Consider the following 11,931-nt stretch of genomic DNA (forward strand, 5'->3'; position numbering starts at 1 on the left):
AAGAGTTACAGATGACCAGAGATGGTTATTTTTTTTAAATATACAACACTATTTAAAAAATAATAATTCTGGGGTAGCAAATGATAATACTGCATTATACACAACGGTAATATGCATCTCCCTTTATGGCTTTCAATGTTATGCAGCTGCTGTTGGGATGAAACCTAGTGGCTATTTAATGGTGCACAGCAGTAGTACACAACAGTATAAGCTGCAAGCGCTCCAGCCCACCAAACCAGACCTGATTGTCCCTTACCTCTGCAAAAGTCCATTTCCAGATCTGAATCAAAACACTGCGGCTCAGTATCCGTCTCTAGGTATAAAAGACAATATGTGAACACCGGGTCCTGCTGAAACTGCTGAGGGGAATTCTGTAAAGAAAGCAGGATGCAATTAATTAAGTTTGGAATTTGGCCAGCATATCAGAGCTAACACCCTTACAATTTGTAAGTGCCAGTGGCTGGGACCTCAGCTTTTCACCTTGTTCAAAGGGTTGCATCTTCAACCTCCCCCTCCCCCCCGTGGCATCTGTTCTGTAACTGATCCAGAGGAAAGAGCATTGCCTGCAGAATCACTAATGCCATTTCCAGAAGCACCATGGGCATATCTTGGAGACTTCATATCCAATTACTGACCAGGCCTTGACTCTCTCCTGCTTGTAAGATATGAATAAATTATAGCCTGAATAAGGAAGACAACATGTCAGTAAAACAGCAGCAATAAGACTCCAAGCCCACCATGAGATAAACTAGATTGGCATTACTTAATTCATTTATGCATATCATTAAGAGAAAAAGTGCTTCCTAACTGCCTTCTTTGTTGTGAACAAATCCCTCATTAATCATGGGCATATCACCTGAGAACACTGGTAAAGTCAGTGAAGTCAAATAGAATAGTGACAGGTATTGAAGAGAACACAATATATCTCATCTGGGAATGCATTCACCTATTAGTCAATGCATAAACACACATTTGAACTTTCAGAGATTTTAGAAGGGGAGCCAAGAAGCAAAGGGCTGCATACACACTTCCATAATTAGATGCAAGAGGAGAATCACAGGAATAATTATCTGTACTTTCCATGTTGCCTGTAGGTTATCTATTTACTGTTACACACCAACCTTATCTTCTCCAGTCATGTTGAGTAGAGACAGAGATGGCAGCAAATTAAAGGGGCACCTGGGCCAAATTCATCTTTGGTGTAAATCAACTGATTGGAGCTATTCTAAGGATGAATTCGGTCCTTTGGTTCAGCTTCAGAAATAGGGACTTTGTCTTGGAACTCTTATTCATCCAAATAGCCCAATTGAATTTGCTGGGAAAACTCAGATGGTCATGGAACATGACACTGCGCCTCATAATGAATGGACATTAGCTTAAAGGTTCCTATGTGGGCTGTTTTCCATCAGATGGGCCTGTTCTGTTCAGGTCCAACAAAAAAGTAACCAAGTCCAAAAGCCTGCTTAAGTATTCTTCTATAAATAAAGAGGTAAGTAATATGATCAGCTGCTGTTCTGTGCTTCTGAAGAGTTTCTGTAGACCATGAGCAGGGTAATATACGAAAGCATACATTCCACTTTTATTTTCATCCCCACATGAACAACATAGTTATGTCCAGTGTGATGCAAGGTTCCCTGACACATTCAAAGTTTATGACATGTACCCAGAAAAGAAATGGCACGAAGATTTATTTGGAGGTGCCAAAAGTCACAGAACCTGATCATTAAAATCAGTTATTTGTCCAAAGTATTAGTCATCATTAATATATTTTTCCACTATCAGAGATGTGTATATGTCGTGACATTTAGGTTTATTGGACACATGTTTTAAATTATGTCACCTTATACCTATGCCACACAAATTGCACATACATCTGCTTCTCAGAGTTATTTAAGATGTTAACTTTCATAAAACAATGTATTGTTTAGAAGCAGCCCAAGATCAAGGATTTCTACCACCCAAGCTAAAGGAGAATCTGTTAGCTTTTAACAGTTTCGGGACTATGACAAGAAGTTGAGCAATTCTGATTCTACTTAGTAGAGGGTAGTTGTTTGCACACATACTAGCCACTTTAGTAATCTTCACAATATCTACATATGGCCGATAGAAACATTAATGCCACACTGCCAAGACAAGGTGCACGGATTATGCATTGTTATTAAAAGTAACAATTTGCCATACAAAAGGAGAGAAAAAAAAGTTAAGCAGCAAATAGGCAGTTTGTAGTGAGTTACGCTCAGCAGGAGTAAAAAGGCTGAGCACTAGATGTGGGACAGCATATAATTAATTAGTAAAACATCTCTCTCGCTAGCAATATTTTGCTCTTCACTCCACAGCAACTATGTTGCCAAACCAGAGGCCCAACTACCATGCTCACCGTTATTTGTATGCATACCCATACCATCTCCAGTCCAAGGTCAGGGCATTCCCTCCAAAACCCTTGTTCTGTTTTGCAAGTATGAAACTTATATTACTGGAAACACATGAAGACTCTTTGACAGCGCATAACTTTCTTCCTCCTCTCTGAGGAACACCACTTCAGAACAAAAATGTAATAGAGCTCACAGTGTCACCAGAGCTGTTGTAATATGCACTTGGGCATTGTGAAGATTCATGCTTAACGCCTTTATATAATTTGCAGGAATACGTATGAAGTTTCCACTGCATACTAATGCTGTATTATGCAGTTGTGCAAAAGAGCAGGGATGTACTAAAACATTTTGGATGGCAAGGATGAAGAGTGAATAGCAAAGACCCAAGCAAAAACTCTGCCACATCACCTGTGATCACAAAAATATGAATGAACAAAGTGATGCTGGGCCTTGTGCAATCCCAGAGACAATCCTGGCACAGAGGCTGCATTTTGGGGGAGAGTGGGAGAAGCAGAGGAGAGGAGGAGGGGTGGCTGAAAGGCAGTCAGTGTACTTTAATGGACTTTTATGGAACAGGGAACCAGGGACTCTGCAGTTATAGGTGCTGGAACTAGGGGTGCGGGAGGTGCTGCCGCACCCCCTGGTTTGAAGTGGTTTCCATTATGTTCAGGGTTTACAGTTTGATTCAATGGCTCTCAGAACCCCTACGATACAAATTGTTCCCAGCACCCCCGTCTGCAGTTCTAACTCCAGCTCAGCTGTGCTTGATTTGTGTGGCCTCAGGCAAATCAGCTAATATCTGCATCTAATTTCCTGATTTGAAAACAGTGATCATATTACACACTTAGCTATGTCAGAAGTGTGCAACTGATTGTTTGTGCAATGCACTGCAGGCATAAAGGAATGTAAGTGCAAAGTATTAGTGTTTTATTAGAACATAAGAAAAGAATGCCATTTACATGACCTCATGTACAAAGAGAAACTTGCTTAATTTTAACAAACCTCTTGACTCAGTGAAACTTCTGGAGCCCATAGTGACTTGACTGACTGGAGATATACTCATGAGTAAGAGCCAGCTAGTTCATTAATATTTTGTTCTGTTGTCCTGCCAGCTGTGATGCACTGCATCGGCCTATCATAACACTAAATATATGTATCAGAGGGGTAGCCATGTTAGTCTGTATCCACAAAACAACGAGGAGTCTGGTGGCACCTTAAAGACTAACAGATTTATTTGGGCATAAGCTTTTGTGAGGTGCCACCGGACTCCTCATTGCTTTTTTTTTTTTAGTAAATCTATGATCCATGGTATTATTATTTTATTCATTAGCTGTATTCTGGCAGAAGTTAATACAGTCCAAAGACATTAGAAGACAGAGTCTCTGCCCAGGAGAGCTTACAAGCCAAGAAGACAAGCTTTAGTTACATTTTAGAAGCCTTTTGGTTCTTTTAAATGGCAAAATATGATCTCCTAATAATTATCTTATGTCATCCTGACATTTAAGTTAATGTACAGTGTGAAGCCAGAAAATGCCACCTGTTCTGTAGAGGATTTCATACTCTTCAGGGTAAAATCTATTAAATAGCACTCTGTCCTGTATAAAAAATACACTCCTTTACTGCAGGGCAGGTGCAATCTTGAGTGCAGACTGCTATGTAAATCAGATTAGTATAAATCAATTTATGATATATTTTTAATTGTTTAACAGGAAGCTTCAAGTTCAGTGAATAGATTTTTGCGTATTGGTCTGTTAATGAATTTTAAGAGGGGAAAAAGTTGTAAAAAATAATATACAGCTGTGCTGTTCTACATCTGTATGGGGCCAATTCTGAGTACGTCCTTCGAGAATCCAACGTGCCTTCAACTCACACATATGCCAAGTGCTCCCAGATATGACAATTAGACTTCATCAGTTAAATTTTAATATAAAGACCGAACTAATTAAGGACCTGATCCAACACTCATTGATGGGCCCAATGACAATTAGCAGAGATAGTGAAGTTCTCATAGTGGGTATTGCATATCCCTACTAGCCTTTATTGGACTGATAAAGGACCACTACAGAGGGTTTAATTGCTACTGTACTTTGTTCATACCACACCTTAGTTTTGGACATTTTAATTTTGAAAATGTTCACTTTGGCTGCCAGGCCTTTGATGGTGCCAGAAGCAATGGAGACATCTTCTGTGGGTGGGGAGATCGCAACTGGAAACTGCTGAGGTAATGTTCCTTACACCTGCCTTCCCTTTCCTTCCTCCTCCTTTACCTTCAGCTGCTTCTTCTCTCTTGTACCCCTAACCACTTCCAATTCCTACGTCCTGCTTCAGGGTGTAAGAAGTGGGGTCAAGAAGATCATATGCTGCATCTGAGCCTAAGGCCTGAGACACCCACTGTTACTTTCACTGGATGTGGTACTGGTGTCTGCTGATTGGTTTCTATTTGGTGATGGTAGAGGATTGATACAGTTTGCTGCCCAGGTGCAGTAGGCATTGTAGAAAACATGTTTTAGCCCCACCCTTACTCTAATTGCTGCATTTCTGGTGATACCAGGGGCTAGCTGACCACCCCTTTTGGTTCTGAAAGAGATATTTCTAATTAGGCAAAATTGGCAAATTGCTGTGTGTTTTTTTCACCTTCCCAGAAGGGCTGGTTTGAGTGGTTTAGGTTCAGTTGTTGCAACTTGGTCCTGAGCAAAGCATTGCATGGTGAGGGGGGCGGGGTAGGACTCAAAGGTATTTAGGTGCCTAACTCTCCTTGAAACCAATGGGAGTTAGACACCTAAGTTAATTTATGAATCCCACATTTTGCCTCTGTGCTCATACAGTTTGTGTCTTCCCCCATCTCATCTCTTCTACCTCAAGCGAGGAGGAGGGAAGACAGGGTTCCTTAGCAGTCCTAGCGGTCGAGAGGCGATATGGCCTTCACAGCCACCCTCAGGTTTATAGTTCTTCAAGGTCTTTAGTGCCATTTGAGATCCACACTGGAACAACCTGTAGGCGATTACCCCAGTTAGGCAATAGTTTAAAATAAAGTTTTAGCCCCTGCATTCAACCTCTCTCTAATTTCTGTTCCATTGTTTCACTGTACACACAAATTGTACCTGGCCGTTGTATGTTTAGTGTTAATTTAGCATTTGGCTTCAGTCAAATAATTACTACTCAAAGAATCAGAATAATGTGTTTTGAGGTTCCACTTTTCCAAGAGGATTTTAATCTATAAGACCCTGAAAATAACGGGCTTTTTTTGTAATAGGAAACAACATAAAACATTGTGTACAAAAGAAAACCTCTTTTTAGATGACATTTTCCTGAAAATTAAATACATAAGTAAATAGCATAAAAACTACTAGTTAAGAGGTAAAAATGATTTATGTAATTAAAATACTCATGTATTATGAATAATCCTAATTTACATGAGTATAGTAGGTCATTTTATAGTAATTAGCTGGTGCAGAGTTTTTTCATCAATTAAACTAATTGCTTTTTAAACTAGGTGTAGATTGAATATTGATCTTTTTATTCAGCTCACTTACATAAGCAAATTAGATCTAATTGCATGCTTACCACATCATTACTCAGTTATCACCAATTACAAAAAAAAAAATCTTGTAGAATAATGCTCTCTTTTTGGTATTTGAAGTGGGTTATTTAATTGAGGTGCTCAGAACTGTGTTTTGTCATCTATCAAAATAGTAAACATTTTTGCAGGCAGAACAATATAGCACATTATCAGTTAACTTAATGTACCAGATCAAATCAAAACAGGTACAGTAGATACTCAGAAGTGTGGCTGTTTCTTCTGAAATGTGTTAAAAGGAGTCAAGAGAAGTGAACACACACATAGAAATAATGGATACTGACCGTTCTGATTTACTATCACATTACTTCTCATTTTCCAATAGTAATTTGTTACTTGGCTTAGAAAGGATCAAAAAGCTGGCGAATTTCAGGGTTTCATTTTTAAAATCATTTTTAAAAGCTAAGTGGGGGGTGGCAAAAGTTGTCATGCTTTCCCCGCAGCAAACTATAGTCTCTGCATGGCTGCCCTGGATGGTTCACAACACAGTCACTTTCTATTTTAATTACAATGGGATAAGAAAGTGATCTAATCCTTATATTCTAGTTATAGATTTCTTCTCTGTGTGATCTAATTGTCACGCATTAGCTCTTGAAGAGAGGCTAGAGATAAAACCCCAACAGCTCATAATAAAGTGCTTTTATTTTTTTGCGGGGGGAATGGATTGTCCCTGTCAGAAAGGCTTATTTTAATCCTCAGATCTCCTACTAATAAAATATTATGGAGATGGGGAACTAAACGTTCATACTCACGTAAAACATACCTGGTACAATTTTTTTATTTTATTTTGACACCACGTGGAGCTCTGTTATGATATACTTTTCCTATGTGAAATAAAACTAGGTGAAAATCATTTATTTTATTTATTAAATTGTGTTGTGTGGTTGGTGGGGTTTTTTGTTTGTTTGTTTTTTCAGAGACTCAAACTACAGAATTGCTCCTGCTGACAAACATTCTGGCAAAGTTATCTAGGCTGTCTGAATGACATTTTTATTATAGGGCCTTAAGAACTCAACCAAGATCAGAAACCAGTTGTGCTGAGCCCTGTGCATATTGAGATAGCATATGAGTGTGTCAGGACAAGGACTAAGGGCCAGATTTTTAAAGTATTTAAGTACCTAAAGAAGTAAATAGATGCCTAGTGGGATTTTTAAAAGCACCTAAACAGGCTAGGTACGTAACTCCCTATCTGCATCTTTTGTGCCTAAATATCCTAGAAAATTTGGCCTTTAGGATGTGTCTATACTGTAATTTAACACGTGCGGCTGTTCCATGTCAGTGGGCTTGGACTCAAGGGACTCAGTTGAATTGTGGTGTAAACATTCAGGCTTGGGCTGGAGCCTGGACTCTGGCACCCCATGAGTGGGATGGGTCCCAGAATTCGGGCTCCACCCAAGCCCAAATGTCTACACTGCAATTGAACAGCCCTTGAGCCCAAAGCCCGAGAGCCAGAATCAGCTGACATGGGCCAGCCACAGGTGGTTAATTGTAGTGTAGACATACCCTAAGTGTAGAAGGCAGGCAATGTGTGGGGAAAAAAGCATTAGCTCATTTTATAGACAAGCAATAGAGGCACAAAAGGTAGGCTTCCAAAATTACCTAAGTTAAATCATTTTCCAAAGTGATCAGGTCCAGATTTTTCAAGGTATTGATTGATGCAGATAGGTGCCTAGTGGAATTTTCAAAAGAATCTAGGTGCATAACTCCCAAAGATTTAGTAACAGTCAGTGGGACTTGGGTGCTTTGGAAAAAATTAACCATAGAGATTATGTGAGTTGTTCTAAGCCATACAAGAAGTCTGTGGTAGCGGCAGGAACTCAGTCCATATCTCCTGTGTCCTACCCACAATCTTAACCACAAACCATTCTCTCTCACTTCAGGAGAGTTTCTCGCTACAAAAAGACTCCACACTAGTACCGGTAGGAACTGTGATTTAGTGCAGATCCCACCACAAAAAAGGTTATTCATGTAAACTGTACAAGTGACATAGGTAGATTACAGTCTTGCTTATTTTACACAGAGTGTTCTTGCAAACAGACCAGTGGTCAGAGTCTGCCCTCCTCTATGGTGATAATGAAAGCAAAAGTATGCTGGAACACATACGGGGTTTAAAGGGTGTCTCTACCACAAGTGATAGGAAGGGCTGGGGGATAGCAGGCACTACTGTTATTCCAGAACTGGGCTGTTATTCCCCTGGGCAGGTGGGTAGGCAGTGAGCAAACAGGAATGGGAAATGAATTGAGCTTTGACTCCATCCGATGGCTCTGAGCCAGAGCTGAGAGGAAAGCACCTGGCTTCTGGCACAAGGTGGGTGATCGGGATGTGGAATCAAAAAGGCAATTGTGACTTTCAGTGTCATAATTTATTCCTTGGTTACTCCTGGGAATGTACAATTCTGTGCCACTCAGGAACTCAGGACAGATTATTTGTTAAAGGCTAGATCGTAATCTTACACCTATTACTGGGGCAGATCTAAGATGATGTAAATCACAGCACTATGTCTATTTACACCAGTTGAGGATTTGACCCATAAGGTTACAGACATGTTTAGAATGGGCACTGTTATCCCTGCATTCATTACTTTCTCTTTCAGGCTCAGTCTGAAAAATTGAATTCTTCTTTTCTTCTGGAATTTGTGTGAAGGGTTTTGTTATATTATTATGTTTTATTGCACTCTGCTTTTTTCCCGACTGCACAATAATCCCAAGTGCTTTGCAAAGGGTTCACTCTATAAACACAATCAAATATATTCCTTGTCATTTGATTTAATGGGTAGAGAGAAAGGACTGGAGCACACATGCAACTGGAGCTGATCAAAAGCTGATAGCACTTTCACTGGGGAAGCCTAGACAGGAAGTATCCTGTGTGCATTGGCTATTGATGAGGCCAGAGACCTAGCAAGATAGGGTTTCCAATTAGCTCCAAATAGAGGGGGAGGCTGGTGTAACTATCATTCGCACAAATACATGTTATTTCCTTCAGACTGTCAGAGGTATGACTGTCTAGTCAGCTGGAAACTTTTCAGCTATAAACCTGCTCGAGCATGAATTGGTTTTGGGGTGGAATGGACTTTGAAAAGACAAAGGATACTGCTGTAAAATAATAAAATAGCAGAACAGCAAGGAGGAAGCTGAAGTTTAGTCAATTCACTTGTTGCATCAGAACTCATTCTCCGGACAAATGAGGGCTTGCAGGAAGCTGGATTCAACGACTCTCTAGAGAAATTCTTTGCAGACATTCTTACAAAAGATATACTGAGCCGTAATCCTGGGTGTGCTGCACCAGGGCAGAGCAAATGGAAATCACTGTTTAACTGGCGTGTTGAGGATTGTCCTTGTGTATGGGTAATCCCAAGGGGACATATAATTAGGCTTGGCAGAATTTGATTTTTTTAATATAATTTTGACAGATAATATCAGTGTATTTTTAAGTATTTTTCAGTGTTTATCCATTTAGATGTTCACAGCTGTGCAAAATCATGGGAGCTCAGACCATGGGGAGTGGGTCAGTCAATAATTATTTAATAATAGTAAACATTGAGATTCAAATTGTTAAAGCTCTATCGTGGTTAAAACACAAACTGTCACTATCGTATGTCAACACATTAGCCTTCAAGCAAAATCAAAGCAGCATTTTTCGTACCTTGCCTCTCTATAAATTCTGGTTATTATCGATGGAAATAATTTTTGTCTGTTTGTGTATGTACAGGGAAACTGATGTTTATCAACATTTACCGATAAAAAATATAATCCTTCCAAGCCCACATATAATTGGTGTCACTGTGTATAGTCTCACCCAACAACTCGTTATGCAGAGTTTCCAGGTAAAGGTGGGATGCTACTGGCTTACCCCATATCCTCTTGGTTCCTCACTGCTGGAATGGGCTGTTGAAACTGGGGATAGCCAGGTGTGAATGAGAGCAGCCCAAATTACACTGGGAACTGCCCTGGAATGTAGCTGGCCTCAGTAATACTGGACATGCAAGAGTGGCTTATAAATAAAACTCGTTGTCATTGAAAGCATCAGCTGAACTAAGATCATGAGAACTTCCACACTAAATGCAATGAGTACATGTTATTGTTATTTAACTTATGCCATATATACACTACTGTATTTCATTCATTCAACTCCAATACATTCATTTATACATTTCTATCTTAAGTCTTGAAAATGTTTTCCTACACTTTATTCTTGCATAATTTCTAAAGTTTTGGACAGATATATCACACTTAGGGCTCTGTCCTACTCACATTCAAGCCAGTGGAAAAATTCTCAGAAAATGACTCAATGAGAGCAGAAGCATGGCTTTAATATCGTATTAATTGATTTCCTTTTGGGGGAGGGAAATGGTATTTATAGTTGATGGCTGGTTTGTTCTTTCACTTTTTCAAAGTTCTTCCCTATTGTTAAAACTGGAACATATGGAGCATAGTTGTCGATGTCAAGGCCCAGAGGCCAGCTAAGAGCATTCTTATAGCAACTCTACCTAGAAATTTGATCAATAAACTGCATTCTTTTTTCTGAACAAAATGACAGTCTATTCCATAAGGGAACTTAGTGGTCCATGCTATGGGAAAAGAAACTCAAGAAGAACATTCAACTACTGTTACAATAGAACCTCAGAGTTACAAACACCTCAGGAATGGAGGTTGTTTGTAACTCTGAAATATTCTTAATGTTGAACAAAATGGTATGGTTGTTTTTTTCAAAACTTTACAACCAAACATTGATTTAATACAGCTTTAAAACTTTATTATGTAGAAGAAAAATGTAGCTTTCCTGTTATTGATTTAGTAGTTTACATTTAACACAGTGTTTACATTTGTGTGTGTGTTTCTGCTGCTGCCTGATTGTGTACTTCTGGTTCCAAATGAGGTGTGTGGTTGACTGGTCAGTTTGTAATTCTGATGTTCATAACTCTGAGGTTCTACTCTACATCAGTTACATGTTCCTGCAACTTTTTTATTAAATGATTAAATCTCATATTTACCTATGAGAATGTAACATAATCAGGCCAGATTATCTAAAGGGAATATCTCCATTTTGCAGACAAACTTGAGATGTGCAAGTATCCCAATTTGGGCACCTGGAATAGTATTGCATATTCTTTTTGCACCTTCAAAGACAGGATTCCAGGTCTTAGACCTATCCTTTTTAGATTTTTTTTTTAAACAACCTACTCTGATATATAAGATGAGAAGGTTTATTGTATAGAAGTATTATACTTCTCCTGAATACAGTGTGGGAATCATCTCTCTGAAGAGGGGAGATAGATTTTTTAAAGTAAACTATACATTGCCTGTGCAAATATTCACATTTACCTAAAGCATCTCTGTCTTTTATATCTAGATCACCAGGCTGCCAGGTTTTTCTTCTTTCAGTCAGAAGTAGAAATGACCACATATCAAGTGCAGCTAATCATACATTGTGCACCTCCTTCTATGGGCATCCTCAATGGTAGGAAGATACCTACTCATTATCCTAAGTACTGAGTTCAGAATATAAGTCTCTAATTTTTCTTGTCGAACACAGAACTTTCATGTGTTTATTTTTTTTTTTAGTTAAGTATATATTGGATCCTTTATACTCCACACATGGTATATTCTATGAGGTACAATGTATCCTAGAAGCCTGGGCCCAGCTGTCCACTGCCATCTGAAATTAGCATTTGTGGACAAAGCCATTTCTATAAATAGAAACTGCATATGAGTTGTCCACTGAAAATCAAATGGACTCTGCATGGGTTTAAAGTGAAGCACATACCTTGATCAGGACCTGATAGCTGATGTAAAACTAATACCAGAAACAGCATATTCCAAGTCAGAAACAAACTCTGCCACATCTGTCTACAACATAAAATTACCATTTTCAGTGTAACTCAGTTCTGAATACTGATTACCCATGTACCCTGTCTGATTCACAGTAATAAGCTAACCCAGAAAGCAGGGCATAAATTAATGAATTATTCTAAGTTCAACTGAG

The sequence above is a fragment of the Malaclemys terrapin genome, chromosome 7, assembly GCF_027887155.1.
Source record: "Malaclemys terrapin pileata isolate rMalTer1 chromosome 7, rMalTer1.hap1, whole genome shotgun sequence".
Lineage (NCBI taxonomy): Eukaryota > Metazoa > Chordata > Testudines > Emydidae > Malaclemys > Malaclemys terrapin.